Source organism: Malurus melanocephalus, unplaced genomic scaffold (genome assembly GCF_030028575.1).
Source record: "Malurus melanocephalus ecotype Western Australia unplaced genomic scaffold, MMel_1.1 scaffold_398, whole genome shotgun sequence".
Classification (NCBI taxonomy): Eukaryota; Metazoa; Chordata; class Aves; order Passeriformes; family Maluridae; genus Malurus; species Malurus melanocephalus.
In genome coordinates, this window is record NW_026623630.1 from 396,049 (window position 1) to 417,685 (window position 21,637).

A 21,637-nucleotide genomic window follows, 5' to 3' on the forward strand; every position below is an offset into this window, starting at 1 on the left:
CTCGGGGTGCTGGAGGCACAATCTTGTTTTCTGAGCCTTCCCAGTAATAAAGAACTCGGCAGTGCTGGTGAATTTTGGAACAGAGCAGTTCCTGCAGCAGGGACAGCCTGGGGGATAACAGGGGAAGCACAGCTCTGCCTGCTGGGCTGRAWCTGCTCCYCCAAACCCTCCCGACTTCTGCTCTYAGGGCAGCAGAAACCTAAATGCTGAGGTGGTTCTTAAATTTCCAGTAACGAGGTTGGGCTCATTAGCACTCTCATCAAATGGCGTTCAGTTGCTATCAGTCTGACTTGGATTTGAATTGATGACCTTGAGATAAAAGGCTTTTTATTCTATTACCCATCTCCTGAGCCATCAAGTCTTTAATATGCCGTGTAAAATCAGTTTTCAGATGGTATTTCTTTTCTATAATATCGTCATTTGTTATTAATGWTGTCTGATTTTGGGTGCTACAAGCTATAATTGTGCACAATGCCACTTTTGTTATTCCTGTTATTTCAGATTTATCTGCTAGATTGCCATATACTTGTAGACACAGAGAAAATGATTGGTAATGGAGTGTAATCCAGTTTTATAGAAATGAGTTAATAAAATCACAGAAGAGCACAAAGTTGAATTCAGCATTGGCAGACCTCATCTGTTACCTCAGTAAATTGATATATAAAATTCTGCTTTGATGCTGAATTAAGCTTTACTGCAAAACGCTGTATGGGACTACCAAATGTATGGTAAATTRAGCAAAAATGAGGAAAAATATGTAATACAAACATCACAATGAAGGAAGTTTATTATGCCACCCTTCTCCTGAATGGCTTTTCCCTGASCATAATATGGAGCAGATCATGTTAAAAACCCAATGTACACAGCAGTGTTAGGAGTGGAACAAGRGAGCTTTTCCTGTTTTSATGTGACTGTTTWTGTTTGGAAAAGYTAAAACTGGGAGAACTGRGATCACTGGGATAARGARGTGCCTTTAGGGAGAGCTGCTTTGGAAMCTCTCAGGTATGGACAATTTATTGTCCATATTTGATCTCACTTGAAGTGATTTAATAGGAATTTGAAAAGGAAAATGTTACAGAGCTGGGGCTGCAGCAGTCAGTGGYGCCACATTAAATGATTTTGTTCCAGACAAGATAACATTTCTATAAGATTATATTTATTAGGTTTTGACACTAAAAGCAATGTGTTAGAATGCAAATCTGGCACAGATTTTAAGGGGTCAACCAGCWGAGCCCTCTGGACCCCAGTGCATCCCCTGCCTCCAGTAGAGGTCTCGTGTCAAGGTCATTTTAGAAGCTCCCAGCGATGGGTCAGAGCAGCTTTCTTGGAGATAACGTGCTAAAATGATTAACTCTATAGCTCAGAAAGCTTTCCATACTGTCTGTCCTGAATTTCCCTCTCAGGGAATTACAGCAGCCACTATTGGTGTTCCCAAACTACAATGGATTGGCGCTTTCTTAATTAAACCCCGTCATGTGTCGGGATATCGCTGCCATGTCCCTTTCCCAGCCCTCCCTCTTCGTGGAGTGAGCAAATATCCTCCTTTCTAGGTCATGTTTTCTGAGCCTCACATGGATAATTACCTCCTGTGTCCTGTGCTTAACATCTGGTAATGTTTCCCCAAACACCACTTGGCTCTGGCAGCAGCCTCTCCTTGCTGACTCACGCTTGGGTTTTATCCTTTCCAGCCTCTGTTCTCACTCTGTTGCTGCCTAGCAAAAAAAAAAGAAAAGGTTTGAAATCTTGCCTTTGATTATTTCTAAAATAAGTAGGACTTGGAATATCTTTTATTAAATTATCTTCATAATTTCAGGTTGATTTTTCTAAGTATTGTCCTTTAGGGTCCTTGTGAATCCCTCACGCTGTGTACAACCTCAGTCACACATGAAAATATGGGATCAAGGCAAAMACCGGTCCAGATGTGCTGATGTGGRCCCTCAATYTGGRAATKKACAGWCAAARTYCATTYTTTGAGGRTATTTATTGYCAGCCTAAACTCACAAGTTGGTAGATGGACCTTGCTGTGACAAACATGCTCTGTTTTGTCTATTCAAAACCTATCACATGGAGTTCCCTCCTGTGATAATTATCCTCATTTAAAAAAAAAATGAAGACTGGGTTGACATGATTAGAAGTTGACATCTTGGCAGTTTCTTCTCACTTTATATTCCTGGAGGTACTTACAATTCCRTTGTTTAATCATTTGTTCCTGGGTCTTGCAGCAATCTGAATTTAGACTTAAGGAAAACTCCTCTTTCCATTTCTAAAAACAGCTGCTCTGTCTGACCATCTCTTGCCCTCAGTCATACTCTGAGTGCTAAAAACTAATTACTGATGGCTTAAAGAGAGCTGCAGCAGATACCTGGAGTGTTTCAAAAGGAATTTAATCCTTAATGATTTATCCAGCTCTATCTTATCCACATTGTCCTTGGCTCTCTGTTCACTCTGTGGTCCAAGCTCCAAGTTAAAATGAATTCTATTGAGAGTCTGGCCACTGTAAAACATCTTTTTGTGAAGAAATAGGTTTTAAAAGGTGTGAAAAATGCCAGCCTTTTGTGATTTGCAGTTCTTTCTCAGATAGATAATGGACTAGGGTTGCCCTTTACCTTTAAAATCCCTTTTTGCAGGCAAGGTAGGAAGAAGGGATCTTATCACTGAAAGTGAAAGGTTCCTTTGTAAGTGACCATCTTTGCTTTTTTTGATTAATCACGGTTAATTCAACGACTGAAGGGTTAGAAAAGCTCATTAGGATTTATATGAATGACTTCTTATTGCTTAATTAGTCTTCATTASTTGAATTGGAAGACTTGAGGATCCACATTTCTGCATTACTGACCAAACCCACGATAACCAGGCAGTTTATTATTGTTTCTGTAAGTGCACTGCAGGTGTGGTTATCCTTCAGGAAATGGAAATAGAAATTCATTTTSTGAAAGYGAATTATTTTCAAAAYTCATTCAAAYAGCATAAGTAAATGSSAGGGAAYGRAAAGTGATTAAAAATGTAAGAATTAATAGCAAAAAGTAGATAAGCAAAYGCTATGTATACAGATGTGCATAGTGACATAAAGGATTACAGAATTAATTTATCGGTGGCATTTCTTTTGGAAGCCAGGTCAGATAAATAACAGTCCTCATGTGCAAGAACCCTAACAAAGTCAGTGGGGCAAASCCAGACAAGTCAGTCRAARAATAAAAAGAAAATACCCAAAAAAWTKTATTAWTTTTTTTCCTTATCAGGTAAAATACTTAGTTKATAAAAAACTAGGAAGAGGATCAGTGAAATTTCTAATCTAGAAATAAGAATTGCARTTTTCTCTGAAGTTGTGGTAATTAGGAAGGCCTCAATAAGCAGCTGCTTCGAGATGGGATTTGCAGACCAAACTGTTGGGCAGCAGTGACTGGGTGTCGAAGTGATGAGGAACTGCCGTGTTTTCTGACAGTCTGGATCCTGATCCTGACTCCTGGATGGGATTCCTGTTCTGGATGGGGTTCTCTGAGCTGAGATTTCTCTGGAAAGAGTGGCCCAAGCGGGGCAGAGGTGGCAGAGGTGGCATTGGCCATTCCCTCCCTGTCCTGGGGCTGTGCCAGCCCTGGGCAGTGCCAGCCCTGCTGTTCTGTCCCCAGGAATGTGTTCAGGGCACTGCTCATCTCTCCTGCCCATCACAAGAGCTCATTCGGAGGGAATTATTTCCATATACACGTTTAGGGTCAGTCCTAAGTGCTGTTGCCTCATTAAATCCAATCAGGCACCGTTACCGTTCTCTCTGATTAACAGGCACACTTTCTCCAAAGGGCTGTTCCCCTAAAATCCATGTGTTCCAGGCAGGTCCTGTCAGATTCTGAGTGGGTTCCTGGAGAATCCTGGAGAGCTGGAGCCGCCAGAAAGGTGTTGGAAGGTGGGAGGGTGCCAGGATGTGGCCATGGTGGATTTTCCATGTGGAAGAGGCTGCTGAGGAATAATCTTTTTTTTTTTGTGGTGTTTAATTGTTGTTGGTTTTTTTTGTTGTTGTGTTTTTTTTTTTTTTTTTTGGGTCCATTTGAGTTGGCTGGAGCTGCCCACGAGGTCTCTGTCGTCACAGCACAAGTTGTGTCTCGGGGACAGGGGTGGGGGGCACCCACTAACGAGGGACCCAGAGAGAGGGAGACAAAGGGACWCTGTCTGCGCTCATCCTCCTGCATTTGGGATTAATGAACGGGCAGAGGGGAGGGCTCTGAAACCTCTGCCACGGGGCAAGGAGAGCTCTCCAYGGAGTTCTTGCTGCTTAATGATTTCATTTTGGGTTTGAGGGACTCTTTGTTGCTGTGCAGTGGTTCTGGGCAAACTGGGTTTGGGGGAGGGATYGATGTTTTCAAGGATGCTTCGTGCCTGCATTAGAGAAATGCTTATTTTTCTTAATTCTTTCATGAAATCTCGCAGATTAATGATGCAAAAAGGGCTTTTTGATCATCTGTTGAGCTGCTGCGTCCCTACAGGGCRGTTGTTTTCATTAAGCAACTCGGGTTTACAGTTCTACAATGCAGATTTATGTTAAAAAGTTAATAACAACCCTAGAGCACCAAATAACAGGGCAAGCAATTCTCTCCAGGTAATTAAAACCCGAACCTTTCTGACAAAACAAGATCTTCTGTAACCTGTGAACCCAAAAACCTGTCTTGGTTTGCTGCTGCCTGGCACTGCCAGTCCCTGCACGGGGCAGAGCTCGTGCCTGTTGTGCCTTCCCCAGCAGGCAGGAGATAATCCTGGGCTCCTTCCTCACAGCCCAAGTGCCAGCAAACTCGCTGAGATTTGCCAGCCAGCTCCTCTCAAACAGAATTTCCAATGTCTGTTTTCTCAGTGGAAGCACTGCTTGGAGTTTCTTTCCTTTGCTTGCCAGTGATGGAGGGGTTTGGGTGGATGGAACAGACTGCAAAAGTGTAAAAAAACCTCATTCCTCAACAAGCTGCCCCAGAAAAAAGTGTATTTTTTTTCCCCCCTTTTGCCAAGGAAAAAAAACAAAAAAAAAAAGCAGTTCCCATAAAACCAGTCCACTTCAACATGATGTCCTTTATCCCCCAAATCAAGATGTGCAGTTCTTGCCAAACTGTTTAGAGGCCATCATAGCTTAGGGTGGACTTGTTGGAAGGGATCATACTTGAGTTTTAATTATTTACWCATTAATTAAACAGAGTTTCATTGTACATTCAGTAATTTATATATGAAAATTCATAAAATTGACATTATAAATGTATCTAACTGTATAAAATTTATTGATAAGCTGATCTTAACAGAAACCCCCCCAGAAAGCGAGGACAGGTATGGGGATGGGTTGCTGATAATTGCAAAAAAAACTCAGCAAAACTCCAAAAAAAAAGCCAGGAGAACTTTGAAAAAACTTCAGATGGCTCTGAGAGTCAGAGACAGAAATGAGCTGAATTTAGGAATTCATCAGAAAATCTTTAAAATATCATTTGCTCAGCTCTAACAGAATTTCCATTTTCCAAGTTCAGCTGACGCCCTTTAAAAGAGGAGTTAATTGAAATGGGGCAGAAGGACAGAGTGAGATATTTTAGGATTGGGGAAATGTAGTGCTGAATGTTTTTCCCCCAAAAAAATGTGGTTCTGCTGCCATGTGAGCCCCGTTCCCAGCTCMGGGATGTGTCACCCTGCAAATTGCAAAACTCGGTGTTGAGAAAGGCGCCTTGAACAGGAGCCAACCAAGATCCTTAAAAGGCTCCAGAAAAGATGAGTCACGGCTTCAACTCAGAGCATCTGCAGAGCCTTTCAGGTGAAATTCCCTGCAACTGCYGCGATTCCTTGGGGAAACTGCCTGGATCTGGGAGGAAAGGAGGTGCCATCAACCCAGGAGAGGATGAGGGGACAGGAGAGGTCCCAAAGCCACCCTGAGCAGTGAGGAGGAGGAGGAGGAGCGGAGGAGCTGCCCTGGCAAGGTCAGGAATTTCTGAGCTGGTGAAAAAGGGCGTTGGGGGTCTCGTGGCTGAGTGGTGTCACCAGGAAGGGGCAGATGTGAAATGTTGCCTGGCTCAGGGTGTGCAGGGTGGGGTTTGGGGTCGTGGAGTGTCAGAGCGCTTTGGAGAAATATTTGGGATGTGTTCCTGCCTGGTCTGAGCTGTGTTTTGGGTCTGTGCCCATCTGTCCCCCATCTCTCGTTCTTTTTGCAGTTTTGTGTCACAGAGCCTTGGTTACAGCACATCTCGCTGTAAGATCAGGATTTTATTTCTGTAAAGTCAGGATTCCTGAATCCCTCTCTCAGCCCAGATGTTTTGTGGGTTTTGTTGTTGTTGTTACAAAGTTTTTTTTCTTTTCTCCCTCTCAACAAACGCTGCTTTCTCAATCTCTCAGCTGTGCTCGATGTCCCCTCAGAGCTGAGACTTCTGAGTTTGTTCTGAAGCACCCAGTGTTTTGTGTTTCTTAAAACACATCTAAAATAACCTTTACTGGAGCCATTCCTTTTACCTTTTCTGCCTTACTGGTCAGTGTGGAATTARATTTTTCGCCAGTCATTTGCTGCCCAAATGCACTCAATTTTCTTTGCTGAGTGTGTTTCTGATCCATTTGAGTTTGGAAGAACCCAAATTCAGGTGCTCTGTGGGACCTTTTCAGAAAACACCGAGTTTCTCTACTGCAGAGCAGATTCTTTTTAGCACTGATAGGATTTTTAGGGTGTCCCACCACAACAATTTTCAATTTGAGCRTTCCCAGCTGGCACGAGGAGGTGCCATCCCAGAGCTGTGCAGGCGCTCCCGGCTAATGAGCTCTGCATTTGGCTGCTCTGGGATGTGCCAGGTTTTGCCTGGCAGCCTTTTTTTTTTTTTCTTTTTTCTTTTTGGCTCCTTCTGAGGCAAAGCAGCTTCTTTCTGTCTTTGTAATAAATGGGGACAGCTGCACGTCGAGGCAGTGTCCTTCCAGATTTGGGGGATTTATCAGAACTGGGCTGGAGCTGCTCACAATTCCTTCTGGAGGTGCTGAATCTCTCACTGACTTTGATGTGACCYCAGTGGTCGTTCTGTCTTTGGCTGTGTATGGACAGTAAGTAAATGATGATTATTTTTTCAGACAGAGGTTCTTGTAGAGTTAAAAATTTCTGATTTTCTTCAGGAAAAAGTCATGATATGACAAWGGGAATGGATTGAGTCTGAAAGAGGGCAGGGATGGATGGGATTTTGGGAAGGAATTCCTGGTTGTGAGTATGGGGAGGCCCTGGCACAGGGTGCACAGAGGAGCTGTGGCTGCCCCTGGATCCCTTTGAGTGCCCAAGGCCAGGCTGGACATTGGGGACAGTGGGAGGTGTCCCTGCCATGGTAGGGGTGGAATGGGRTGAGCTTTAAGGTCCCTTCCACCCAAACCATTGTGGGATTCTGTTCCACATTAACAGAACGCTGTCCTTGTTTTTTGTTATGAAAGCTCAGATTAAAGGGGCATAAATAAAATATACGCATTTCCTTATCTTTTCTGTATCCCTTTATGTATCTTGTTTCTCTTTATTTTGTTTCTTTCCTGTTCCTTTTCTTGCATTATCTTTTGTTTCCTTTCTATATCCTTTTTGTTCCCTTTTCTTTTCCTTTCTACTGCAAAGTCCCCGGTTTCCCAAATCTGTGAGGTGCACACCTGAATTTTCAATTAATTTACTTTTCTCCTTGGACAGCTCCATATTTTTCTTTTTTTTGCCCCTCCATGTTACAAACAAGTTTTGTTCTCCCTCCTCACTCCAAACTGGAGCTTTGCTCTGCCAGAACTTCCCATCTCTGAGCATCTCTGCTGTATAATTACTTTACATTTCTTTCTGGCTTCTCTTTAGGCAGGGGAATTGCATAACTTAATGGGTAAAATACTAATTATTTTGGATCTGTCACTGCACGACCRATGATGAATAATGCAGATTCTGCTCTGCTGTGCTGGGTGCAGTTGTTGGGGATTTTTGCCTTTTTTTCCTCTCATCACCTGCCTTGAAGTATTGTGACATTGGGTGACACGGATAAACCTGGCTTCTGTAATTAAGATTAATTTTAATGATCCTGAGAAACACTCGCTTTTGCGTGTTCTCATGGTTTAAACGTGGTTTAAACATGGTTTAAACATGGTTTAAATGTGGTTTGAGCAGTTTTCCAGCTCTCCTGTCTGCTCAGGGCTCTGCTGATTTCTCCAGGGGAATACCAGGATTCAGGAGGATAAAACTTCAGAATGCCCCACCATGGCATGTTTAGGTTTTCTTATTAATGAAGGTATTTTTTGTGCTTTAGATCAATGAATTTTTCCCATCTGTCCATGGAAGATCTGGCAAATAAAGCCACTGAGAGGGGAATTTTAAAGCATCACTGAGGAGGGAATTTCAGTGCCTATAGATTTGACTTTTCCAATYGAATTCACCTTATTTTCWGTGAACATTGATATGAYTGGGAATTTTYCCACTCCTGCTTCCATAAAACAAGYTTTAATCCTCCTTGTACAGGCTTTTGCAGCTGCAAAACAAATGAAATTTGATGAAAGCAGTGAGTGAAAGCCCAGGTTCCTCACCCCCTCCCTGCACACTGTGCCCAGAATCCATGGAATATCTCCAGGAAATGTCTRGTTTAGTGGGATTTTACTTTTCCCYRCAGTTTGCCAGCRGAGCTGCTCMTTGCTGGCCTAAAGAAAAGTCATTTAYGAGTGGTGGGTGAGGAATTTGTGCATGTTCAGCTCCTCTGTCTGAGCTGACACCGAGCTCCGAGGCTCTGTCCATAACTGTCCAACCGGATATTTTCAAACTGGATTTGATCCCCTTTAGGCACTGAAATTTAAGAATTTAACAGCCTTTTTTTTTTTTGTTTTTCCTCCCATCCCTCCCTCTTTTTTCCCCCCCTGTGGCTGTTCAATATTAAAAAATCGTATCTTGTGGCAGGAAAGTCGGCAGGGATGCTCCTGCTCCAAGGGGAGCTCGATGCTCATTATCAGCAGCACAGGGTCCCAAAACACTCTGAKGAACCTGGCAAAACCAAAAATACTTCAGATTTATTTATTTTATATTTATTATTTAWGTYTAAGAGGGAATAAAATCACCTTTCTGGAGTGCAGGAGAATCTTGGGTGGGTTGGGGCTGCCCAGATTTGCTCTGGCAGGAAAACTCAGTTTGATATTCAGAGTTGGTTCCTGCAAAAGGAGGACATGGGAAGGGAAGGTTTGGAGGATGCCCCTGMACTCCAGAAAGGTGTTTTTATTCAAAAAAACCTTTAAATCTTTTGTTCAAAAATCTTTAAAGGTTTGAAGGATGCTCCAGCACTCCAGAAAGGTGATTTTATCCCCTCTTAGACTTGGAAATAAATCTGAATATATTTTTGGTTTCGCCAGGTCCATCAGAGTGTTTGAGAGTAGGAATGGAGCGTTTCCAACCAGAGTTTGAGTCCTCACTTGCAGGTGAAAAAGCTCTGGAAAAGGAATAGGATAAAAGAATTGGCTGTTTGTTAATTCTTTCTGTAGTAGAGTCCTTAAAAATTTAGCAACTCAACTTCCCAAAGTCACCGCTCCCACTCAGGGATGAGGTCTGTTACAGGAAAAACCACCTTGGTGTTCCCAGAAAATAATGAACTSGGGACATATTTATTGGCTGTATGGCTTGAATTCAAAAATCTTTAAATGGGGATGAAAGAGAGAAAGAAAGTGGCCAATTTTCCCAGCAGAAACATTTATCAGGGGAGGAAATAGTTTGAAAAATGTAATTTTTTAGCCTGAGGCCAAACAGAGCAATCACATATAGAATGAATCAGATGGATTCCATGTGCAGAAATGCTGGAAAATCTTCTTTGAAGCATTAATCAACACTTTCATGTTATGATTTTTAGGTTTGTAATTACAATCATGCAGTATTTACCAAGTGTGGATGCTTACATTGCAGGGATTTGTTATCAAATTGGACATGGGGCTTAATTTGGATTAAATTCAGAAACTTTGTGTCTGGAAACCACTCGGAACTTTGTGCCTTGCAGGCAAAAAGTGCAGAGGAAGAAYGTGAGGAAGAGAGGAAATAAATCCCCCAACTGCAGGGACAAAAATACACTTATTTTTCTCTTTTAATTAACCATGAGAGTTCATGTATGATAATAGAAACAAATGAGCCTGATRTAAATTTAAATTCATTGCAAATCAGAGGAGCACAAAAATTCCAAAAGGTTGAACTCTCCAACCACAGCCCTATGGAAAGCTGGGCTTAGGAGCTGATTATTGTGAGGCTGAGCCTAAGTAATGAGCATGAAATATTAATCAGGCTCTGAAATAAAGGTGCWTTGGCATTAAGAAATGGAATTGAACCAGGTTTAGAAGAAACATTTCAAATTATTTTGTGCGATGGGCTAACGCAAATATTGACTCCCCGGTCTGTTAATGCAAATAAATTAAATTATTAGGGATTAATGGCTGGTTTAAACTGGAGAGAGCCCAAAGCTGGAAGGTTTAACCTTTTCCCTGCTCATCCCTGACTCAATCTCAGAGCTCATTTCTCACCCAGGTACCACCAGCASCAGTTGTGTAACTCCCTGAGCTCGTGGTCCTCGTTCTGCTGGGGGAGATGAGCAGCAGTTCCAAAATCAGTATAGAAAAAGCRTTTTTTAAGCAGGGAAAAGTCATAAAAATTGATTTTATTTAYTGAGTATAGCCAATCATTATGAATAATGTGTAAGTTGGCCTGTTAATTACAGTTTCCTGTCATGGAAGTTGCATCCTATGGGTCTGGGTGGTTTTGATCCCAAATTCCTCACAGGCAGGTTAAGAGAATTCCTTCTCAGAGATACTGATCTCCCCTGAAAGGAACTGCACATTCTGCTTTCTGTGGGATTTAGTAGTTTGCAAAATGATTCAATTTAAAGTTTAATTTCAAAGCAAACTGCAGCAGACAGTGAGGTGATTGCTGTTTTCTGCTGGACTGGATTTTGGCTGTGAGTGCTAAAATCAGGTTAACAAGTGATACAACCTTAGAAAGAAAGATATTTTCATTTCACATTAAAAAAAACTCCCTCAGAAATCCAAATTGCTGGCAAAAATGATGATTTCTCCTTATTGAGTGTTGTGTTTACAACCAGGAGCAGGGCCATGGGTGAATTTGGGGTGTGGGAAGGATCTGGGATTGCAGCAGTCCTAGGGACAAACTTCAGCACTTGATGAAAAAATAATACAGCCAATTAATAGATAATCACGTGTTAATAATTGAGATGAACTTGGGGATGAGTGCTGTTAATATTTAAACATTTTTCTGATAGATTAAAATTAATCACAGGATTACCTATCAGGCTGGAGGGAGGTTGGGGAGAAATTCAAGTTTGCCTCCTTAATACAATGGATTTCTGAAGACCACTTCAGCATCAGCTGATGTTCTGTGGTTCAGATGAGGTTCAAAAGGCATTTCCTATGTGTTACCTCAATTTTTTCAAATATTCAGGGAAAAGAACCTCAATATCTGCAACGAAATACATTTGAAAGGAGTTGGGGTTTGCTTTTGGTGGTTTGTTTTTGTTGGTGAGGTGGTTTTTTGTGGGTTTTTTTTTGTGTGTTTTTGGGTTTTGGAGGGGTTGTGGTTTTATTTGTCTAGGACTTTTTTGGTTTTTTAAATTTTTTTTGTTTGTTTGTTTGGTTTTTTTTTTTGTTGTTGTTTTTTTTTTTTTTTTTTTTTTTTGCATGCTGTGACTCTTGAAATCTAAAAGTAAAGAAAACCCAGCCTGCCTGAAACTGCTCCTTCAGGTGCAGGAATGGAATATTTGAAAGATGAATTTACAAAGTGATGACTCCTGATTATTCCAGGTATTTCTCCAAAGGTTCTTCAGCAMATCCCCTTTTGAGATTAGTTTTCTTGTAGTATTTCTGTTCTATAAATTGCTTCAACTAACACTGCAAAAAACCTGACTGACTGGAATTTTGTTATGTATTTTATTCATAAAACCTGAATGTGTGTGTTAGAATTCCTCACTGGACTGTATTTTTTGCTAAAGGTAATGAACAGCTTTGGGAAATTTAATAGGTACCAGGTCACCACAGGAAGCAGAGCTTGAACTACACAAGATTATCTTGGAATAAGGAATACAGAGGGAAGCATCTTAATCTTATATTCTGGATTTCTAAATGAGTTACTTTTCCAGATAATTTTAACCTCATAACTTCATAGCAGTTAATATATTTCAGTCTTGAAACTCCACAGTTCTCCAGGTCCTGTTTCTGCTGTCCTCATCCCCTTTCCCAGTTCACCTTCCAGGTGAAATGCAATAATTTATCAGCAGCACTTTGGATTCCAATAGTTGGTGCTTTATTCAGTGACTTTGGAAAAAGGGCTGGGATAAAAATTTGGACTCAGGAAAGAATCCAGAGGTTCTCATCCACCTTGTGGGGAAAAGCACTGCGTTCTCTCTTGAATACATTTATAGGAGAAGGTGGTTGAAATAGTTGGGAAACGAGTGTAGCCAAATGGGGAAGGGATCCGAATCTCTGGAAAAATTATTTATGAAATTGCACACAGTTTTGTCTTCCTTGTTTTCTCTCCTGACCTTAATTTAATTTTGTTTTGAGGTTTTTTTTTTTTTTTTTTTTTGGGGTGGGGGGTGGTAATGGAGGTTTAAACAGACAATAACTGTATAATAATGGTGATTAATATTCACACAAGGTAATTCAGGTGGGAAAAACCTCAGGGGGGGTGAATCTAATAAATGCTTCCAGAGAAGGATCTGCTTCCCAAGTGCTTGAGGGGGAATACACAAACCAGGAAAAGGAAACCAAAAACCCACTCTGGGGTTTTCGAACTACCCCAGAGATGGGGCTCAGAGATTTCTGATGGTGTTAATGTGAGCAGAGCATCCAAATCCCTGGGAATGTTGCTCTCCATGGTGCCTGGAGGGAGCAGTTCCTGCAGAGATTGGGGACTTGGTGCCCCTGCTCTGGGCTTCAGCTGCTCACAGGTTCCAGGCTGTGGAGTCCCAAGGTTTGAAATGAGCTGAGCTGAGCTGAGTGAGAGCCCTGAAATTCCTGAAATAGGAATGAGGGGATGTTCCCTGCGCTCTGCAGGAGGCACAGCTCGATGGGGTCTGCTGCTCTGACAGCTTTGCCAGCCTGGCCCTGGGATGGCTCACACAAAGTCACCTCTGACTGTCTGTTCTGGGCACGTCATCTGTCAAAGCCTCTCTGTCTGCTGGGCATCGATGTCCTTTTGGACAGATTTATGTCACACCCCACCCTGAACTGTGACCGAGACCATGGGAAACAATGAAGGAAGCAGATGCACATTATTTCTTCATTATTGTTATTTTATTACCATCTATAAATAATTTCTTTTTTTCCCYCYMMAAMMMSMKYYYYCTWTKTKTYYTYTTTTTTTTYSCTTTTCTCATTGTTGYTGTAATGGGCTGTCTCAGCTCCACAACCATCAGAAACCTTGGCCTGATGAAGCCACCATGAAACATTTAAAGATTTAAATTATAAACTCCGAGGGAGAGAAGCGCTGGTGCGTGATTAGTTGAAAGTTTTAAACATAATAGCCGTATTCTTCATGTGCATGTACAAAAATGGCTCGTGTCAACTGTAATGTGGTTTTTAATACATATTAATAGAGTCTGCTGCGCCGTGGATGGTTTGGACACCTTTTGGCAGATGGCTGTGGGATGAGAGGATGCACAGGATAAATTAGTCATTTAGGGAAAGAAAACAATGCTCGAGTGATAAGGCTGACTCTGCTCCGAGATGCAGTTCCAGCACATCGCCCCTGCCACCAGAAGGATTAGAGGCAGGATTAAATTTGCCAGGGCAATGAAATAAATGAATAGATAAATTCCTGTGTCAGAAAGGAGCTCGCTGCTGTTACAGCTCGTTGTTAGGGCTGGGTGTCCAGCTCCTGTCCCTGTAGAGGTCAGTGGGGCAAAGCCAAGGCTGGGGCTCAGTGTGTCCCTGGGAGGGCTGGAGGGGAGGAACAACTCCCACGTGGAGCCCCAAGGTTGTGAGGTTTGGAGGCATTGGATGTGTGGGTCAGGCAAGGAAAGGCTGAGAGAATTGGGATGGATCAGCCTGGAGAATAACCTGAGACAATTAGGATGGATCAACTTGCTTTGGGATGACCTCTTTGGGATGAGCTAATTGTGCCCTTTCAGTGCCTAAACAGAATATAGGAAAGATGGAGAGAGAACAATTTGCAGGGGCTACAGGGACAGGACAAGGGGGAAAGGCTTCCCACTGACAGAGAGTGGGTTTAGGCTGGATATTAGGAAAAATTCTTCACTTTGAGGATGGTGATGCCCCAGCACAGGGTGCCCAGAGCAGCTGTGGCTGCCCCTGGATCCCTTTGAGTGCCCAAGGCCAGGCTGGACATTGGGGCTGGGAGCAGCCTGGGACAGTGGAAGGTGTCCTTACCCATGGGATGGGCTTGGCTTTAAGTTCTCTTCCCACCCAAACCCTTCTGTGATTTGTGTGTGGAAGGCAATAACCACTCTGCCCTATAACTGATGTGAGATGTGAAAGCAGTTGATGGCTGAGCATTGTCCCCTTTTTGTTCAGCGCTGTTCAGAAAACAGAATTAACTGTAAGTGTATTCCACTTTCCAGGTAGTGGCCTGACAAATGACAGGGATTTTGCAGGAAATCACTTTAGCAAACGCTAAAGRGCACTCATCCCTGAGCCAGAGTGCAGCAGCTGCTCGGGCAATTTATTGCCGTGCACAAATTCCTGATCGGGGTGTTTGTTTGTAATCGCTCTGCCTGGGAACCCTGGCATGGCTGGGGGAGTCTGGAAGGAGAGATTTAAAAGCAATCTGCATTTTCTCTCTTGGAAATGTGAGCCATTCTCATTCCTCGAGTTTCCAACAGGAGAGGCAGTCGCTTTTGGCTTCTGCTGGGTCGGAATGATTGTCAGGGCGCATAATGAGCTTTGTGCGGAGCGAGCGCTCTCTGAACATATGTGAGCGACAAGAACCTGGCTCCTGCTGGCTGGGCACGCTGCTCCACAGCCTGCCTGCCTCTCCAGGGCCTTGGAGCATCTCAGGGTGTCCAGACACCCGTTTGGATCACCATTCATCGAGCTCATCCCTTTGGGTTCTGCTCTGTGGCGAGGAACAAACGAATTCTAGCGCGGATCACGAGCTGTGACCAAACTGTCTCTTTTTACCAGTGAGAGCTGTGTTTTCTCTGGAAGGAAAATCCTTCTTCAAACCTTTGAGAAGGAGCTTTGTGAGGAAGGGGGTGCACAACAACAGCCTGGCAGGTTTGCTCCGTGTGCTGACACGCCGTGCCGGAGCCGCGCTCAGTGCCGGAGATGTGGCAATCTGTAATTTACTGAGCTGCCTGTTAATTCTGGGCTGGAATGAAATCTCCTGGGCTCTGTAATTGCTACAAATGTTTGCTCGACTCCACCACATCGCCTGACATTTTATCCACAAGTTCGTACCTCGCCGAAATGACGGTCTGGTAAAACGCCGCTGTCAGGCAGCAAAATATTAAAGAAGTGCAGATGAGAGTAAAGGCATTTTAAAAGAGCTTTCTACGCCTCGGAATTAGGAACATTCATCCCATCTCCTGCTGATTACACACTTTGTAATCTCTATTGTTTCCTCGGCTGGGGTTTCATTTTCCTCGGCACGTTGGCAGCGCTGGCGATSGCAGTGACAATCCTCCCGGCAAGGCTGCGAGGCCAGCGGGGAGCCAGCCTGACTGACAGATATTTTAAGCCTTTTTGTGGTTCAGGATTAGTGAAACGTTCCCAGGCAGACCTGTTGGAGTGTGTAATGCATGAGATGCTGGCTCTGTCACCTKCAGGGGTGGCTTTGGGGTCGGGTTGGTGTCGTTCCTCCTGGGGTTACACCTCAGCCGTGATCCCTTGAAGCCTGGGGCAAAGGAAATGCCAAATTTCCAGTGAAATCAAAGCCATCCTCTRACTCTTCATGGCTAAATTGCTGCTYAGGGGCTTTTTGGTGATGCTGGTTGAGATGTTTGTGTTTGAGATGAATATTTTGGGGTCACCAGGYGGTGCTGGGTGAGGCTCAGCCTGCTCTGCACTGGGACACGTTCCGCAGCACCATTCCCATCTGCACAGCAGGCACAGCACCCCTGAGCCTGGAAAAGGACCATTGAATCCAAGCTGTGCCCAATCCCTACTTTGTCCCCAGCCCAGAGCACTCAGTGCCACCTCCAGCCCTTCCTTGGACACCTCCAGGAGTGGGGACCCCAAATCTCCCTGGGCAGCCCCTTCCATGCTTCTCCACCAGGTCTTAAAATGGATCAGCCCCACTTGGCAGCACTCTGGGTATTTCCTGGAGCCCTGAATTGTCTCTTTGGACAGGGAGAATGGTGCTGGAGACAACAATCAGCTCCTGGGATGKTTCCTCCTCACCTGCAGATTCCTTGCAGCAGCCCTGGAGCTGATTTTGCAGCGAGTGAGAGCCACTCCCAGACGCTTGGGATGCCCCAACTTGTCYTGGATTATGGAAGATTAAAGTATTTGTGGAAAACACTGATTTCTTTGAGTGTGAAATCGCTATCCCTTGTGCCCAGCAAGCTTTTGTGAGCCCGTTCAAACACCAGCCAAGCTGAGAATGAAAACAGCTTTCACTCCAATAAAGCCAAAGTTGCAAAATGAGAAATGCTGTTCTTCCAAAAGAAAAGCAGAGAGAATTAGGGAAACAGAAACTTCACATGTGGCTGGATTAGGAGCTGCTGAAGGCATTACCTCCCAAGGAGGAATCTTGTTTGTCTKTGCTGTGGTGAGTTCAGCCTGGCATTTTGGACAGGTTGGATTTTGGAGAGGTCTTTTGGTGGTTTAAGCCCACCTGGGGGTTTCACTCTTTATTTTTTTAATTTTCTGGGTGCTTTATAAGAGCTCTCAGGCCTCTCTGATTCCTGCACTGCTGGGAAGAATCCCTGTGTGCTGTCAGATTTATCTGCYCAGAGGGTGCCAGGGGAGCTTGGATTGCTGAGGAATGGATCTGAGGGGGCAGAGGGAATTGGGATATTGCAGATTTCTGTTTCTCAGGAAGCACAGAGCTGCAGTTCTTTGTTAATATTTATAAATTATGTAAATCATATTAATAACCCCCATCCCCAGGAAAGGTTTTCCTGGGACAGGTAACAGAGGGTGGCCCCAGCCCTGCTCTGCCTCACCAATTCCTTCTGGTACTGAAAGGCAGGAAGGGGCTGTGTGCAGGAGCAGAATTTGACAGGTTTCCCATGGAAACAGAAGATCAGATTTTTATTTTTCCTTTGCCAGGGGAGCTGATGTCAGTCAGGRGCATCTCTCCCGTCCTCAGAGGATACACCCTGGTGTAGGTTGGAGTAAGGGCCTGTGTGTTGATGTGATCAATAATCTGTACAGTCTCATCTGCCTCAATGTACCCTATTTATCTGTATTTTAAAAAATTGCTTGGTGGTGTGATACCAATATTTATTTTTGAAATGAGTTCCTGCTGTGGCTGCAGCCTGGGGAGTTCAGGCAGGTTTGAAACACCCCGAAATGCAGATTGGGGGATCTTTGCTCTGTGATCCCCTCCCTCTGCCATCACCATCGGGGTGTTCAGACCCCAGCTCTCTTTCATTCCCTCCCCAGTGATTTGCTGTTCCATCCTCACCAGCTCTCCCCATCCCTGTGCTGCCTCTCYCTGCAGCACAATCCCCTGCTCATCTGCATTCCCAGGTTTTGGCAGAATCCCCCTCTCCCAGGATCCATTCCCTCAAGCTGCTGCCTGCCCCTGTAGCTGCACCAGCCTCTGGTGCCTGCTCCCGTTTTCCTCTGTGCTCCTCTTGCTGCCTCCTCCTTCCCAAAACCTTCTCTCCATCTCCATTCCTTGTCCTGGGCTCCCTGTGCTTCAGCTTCACAGCTCTTTATCCCTTCAGCCTCATGGAATCCCAAAATGCTTTGGGTTGGAAGGGATTTTAAACCTCATCCCACCCCTGCCATGGCAGGGACACCTCCCACTGTCCCAGGCTGCTCCAGCCCCAATGTCCATCCTGGCCTTGGGCACTTCCAGGGATCCAGGGGCAGCCACAGCTTCTCTGGGCACCCTGTGCCAGGGCCTGCCCGCCCTCCCAGGGAGCTCATCCCTTGCTGCTCCCTCATTTCTGCATGCAGGAGGACCCAAGTGTATGACCTTTGCTCAAAAAGCCTTCAATTCTTTATTTCCCTTTGCCAGTTCTACCTCCAGTGTCAAACTGGCTCTCATGAAGGGCTGTATTTGTTTTTTTTTCCCCCACTGACTTGGCTCTGCCATTTCCAAAATGGAAATAGGTGAGAACCTCAGTCACACCTGGACCAGGTAAAAATGAGTCAGGGCACATCTGCTTCCTGAAACATCACTTGGAGAGCAGCTTCTCCCCAAGTAAATTGCTGGCATTGGGTCAACTCAGCTGCCTCTCATGGACACCTTTGTGCTGGGAGGAACAAAGAATTCTGCGCACTCCGATGGCAGAGTGAMCCCAAAGCCTCCCTGATGCTGGTTGGGAAATGCCATAAAACATCCCAGAGGCACTGCTGTACCTGGCTGCTGATGAGGGGAAAATCTGAGAGCAGCAAATGAGTGAGAAACCTGTTTGAAATCTGTATTTCTCAAGAATTCTCTCGTTCACGTCATGATACTCACCCCCATTTCCTGCCCCTGTTTAGTATGGGTTGGGATATCATTTACCTGATCTACTCCTCTGCTATTGGTGGGAGAGAAGAAAAATAAAAACCCAAAAATCCCATTATGAAACGCTCTGCCAATTTACCATGCCATAAAAGAGACACGCCATAGTTATTACAAAGGTCTAATTATGTAAATGACATCATTTAATAATCATTATTAAATCCCAGCAAGCTTTATTTCTTTTCCTTATTGTTGATGGTTGTCCTTGATAGGAAAATGTCACGATGCCTATCATAAAAAATTAATTTTTGTGTGGATTTTGCACCATTCCAGGGGCTGGGAGTGCAGGAGGCGAGGGTGGAGGCTGATCCCTGCTATCTCTGCAAGAGCAAATGTTGTCCACAAGGAGAGCAGGGAGGGGAGAGAAAACTCTCCCAGCAGCAAATATTTAATTAAAAAAGCTGCTTGGGCCAACTCGTTGTGGCAGCAGCTGCTTAAACAGAGATCTGTCCTCTAAATAACTTCAGCTAAATTAAAGGAGGGGAAAGCTCCSAGGGTTTGTGCTGGAATTGCAGGAGTGGGTTTCAATTTTGCATTTTTTTTGGTGCCTTCAGCTGCCATGAAGTTTGGAAAAGTGGGATGTTTCAATCTCTGGGAGATTTACAGAGACAGGAGGGTGTCAAAAAGCCACTACCACCCCTACTACATCTGTTCCCTGTGTTTGAGGGGTGCAGGGTTTAAGAACAAAGACTTTTCTGCCGTGTGGAATAACCCAGAATTTGGCAGGGACAGAATTAGTCCTTTTTTAGTGTTCCCTGGCTAAAACAGGGGTAAGTGTGTGTCTCTACTGCAGGGTTGGAGCTGTGCCCTCGTGCCAAGGAGCTGCCCCATCTCTGGAGGTTTTCTGCATTTAATGTCAGGTCCTGGTGAAAAACCCACCCTCGTTCTGAAGAATTTGGTGTTTGGGACAGAATGGGCACTGAAATCCCGGTTCTACCTGTTTGGCATTCAGCAGGAAGGTTCCCCTTGCATTTTTCACACAACTTCAGCACATTTTAATTGTTCAGGCAGAACTTCCCACTCCTGATAYTTGCTTTGCCGTGCTTCTAATTTAATTTTGTTTACTTTCATTCCCAGCAAGGTGGAGTTGGGTTTTTTCCAAAACTGGGGGAAGATAAGGGTGGGTTTGTKCTSGSTGYTCASAAARTCACATCACGGGGATGCAGCAGCARCTCCAGCTTTTGAAACAAAGATTTAACATTTAGAGGTGTGGTTGAGGTTTAAGTGAGTGGGTTTTGCTGCTGCCGTGGAAAACAAAAACTAAATGTGAAGAGAAAGGAAAAGCAATGACCTAAATTGCCCTGGTGGAGTTGGTGGGCACTGCCCCGGGGTTGTTTCTAAACCTTCTTGTCTGCACTTGGGAGATGCTTTACCAACCCCACATGAGCTGAGGGCATCAATTTCATTTTGCCCAATTTCCTTCAAAACATTTTCCCCCTGGTTCTGGATAAACAGGTGAATAATTGTGTTTTTCCAAGGTTTTCAGGCTGTTTGAACTGCTGTTTGTGCTGCTCCCTCGTTGTTCTCTGCTCAGCCACCGAGCTGGAGTCAAATTGTACCTTAAAAATCAGCTTTGCCTTAAAAATACACCCCGGGCTTGTGATCTGCAGGGTGAAACCTGTGCTGGGATCCCCTGGAGGTGGGTGCTGCAGCCCTGACAGCTGCTGCTCCACATCCTGCAGTGCTGAAAGCGATGATGGATGCGGATCCCGAGGAGAGAGAAACAGAATTACAGAATCCCTTCCCTTTCCTCCGCAGCTACAGCAGATATATTCAATATATTGTCAGCCAGCTGTCTTTGGGGCGGTTGATGGATGTTTTGATTTAGTGCCTTGACAAAAAAAAGGCGTTAATGGAGAAAAGCAACTGTTGCAGCAAGAAAATCATCGGGGTTTGGAGTGTTTTGAATGATGCTTTTGCTTTACAATGGTGAAACCACCGGAGCAAGTGCAGAAAATTGCTGCTGTGCACTGAAATAATCCTCACCTTATCAACAGCTCGGATCCCCTGAAAGCTTTGCCAAAAAAAAAAAAAGCGTTTTCATTAACAGAAGCCATGGGAACGAAATGATGACCAGATAAATTGCAGCATTACGTTACTTAGAAAACGTCTCAGGCACTTSTGGGGTGATTGTGAGCTCTTTCCTCCCTGGAGATCCCGACAAAAACCTGTCCCATGTTCCTCACAGATCTCTGCTGGGGTTGTAACATCTCCTAAAAGGCAAAGGTGGAACAAGTGTCTCCCCCGGGTGTGCTGGGCTGCTGAGTGTGTGCTCTTGTTGAGGCTTTTGGGGGTTTATTGAGCTGTGAAGTTCTTCTGGATGAAGGAAATTACTGGGGATTCCAGGGGAAAACAAGGAAAGAAGGGAATGCTGTGGTTTCTGCCATCGCCAGGTGATTTTCCTGGCTCTGGGATGGTTCTTGTGCCTGGAATGGAGCCCATCAGGGGTTGGGTGTGCACATTTTCTCTGTGTTTTGGCAGCTCACAGAGTGCAGGGTTCCTCCCGTGGCTCAGTCCCGAGGCTGTGCCTTTGGAGTGTGTTCTGTGCTGTTCTCCTGGAGTTTTCTGCTGACTGAACAAACCCATCACCCCGAGGCTCTGCCTGGCACATCCTGCCCGCCTTTCCCAGTGCACAGGGCTCTCCTGGCCATGGGAGTGCCAAGGATGGRATGGCTCAGACTGGCTGTGGCATGTGCTGGGCTCCAGGAGAGCCCAGGGCTGTTCAAGGAGCTGCTGCTTTACTCTGCCTCATGTTTGTTTGCATTAACAGCACAAAGCTCACGATTCCCCCATTATTACGTGTTTTGAAAGAGGCAGGGTGAGGTACAGAAGAAGCAGGCACCTTTGCAAATTCACGTGGAAATTTGGGAGGGTTTGCATGGCCTCAGTTGGCAGAGGCTGCTGTTGGCAGTTTCAGCTGAGCACAAACTGCAGCCTCCCTTTCCTTTCCTTTCCTTTCCTTTCCTTTCCTTTCCTTTCCTTTCCTTTCCTTTCCTTTCCTTTCCTTTCCTTTCCTTTCCTTTCCTTTCCTTT

General features: G+C 44.6%; 1 protein-coding gene across 1 annotated transcript in view; it reads left to right on the forward strand.

Moving 5' to 3' along the window:
- The first annotated feature begins 5,741 nt into the window (after positions 1-5,741).
- Positions 5,742-21,637, forward strand: part of CHL1 (cell adhesion molecule L1 like) — a 76,365-nt gene continuing 60,469 nt past the window's right edge. The window contains exon 1 of the mRNA XM_057379265.1: positions 5,742-5,930. The gene's annotated coding sequence lies outside the window, so the exon portion shown is untranslated. The remainder of the gene's footprint in view (positions 5,931-21,637) is intronic.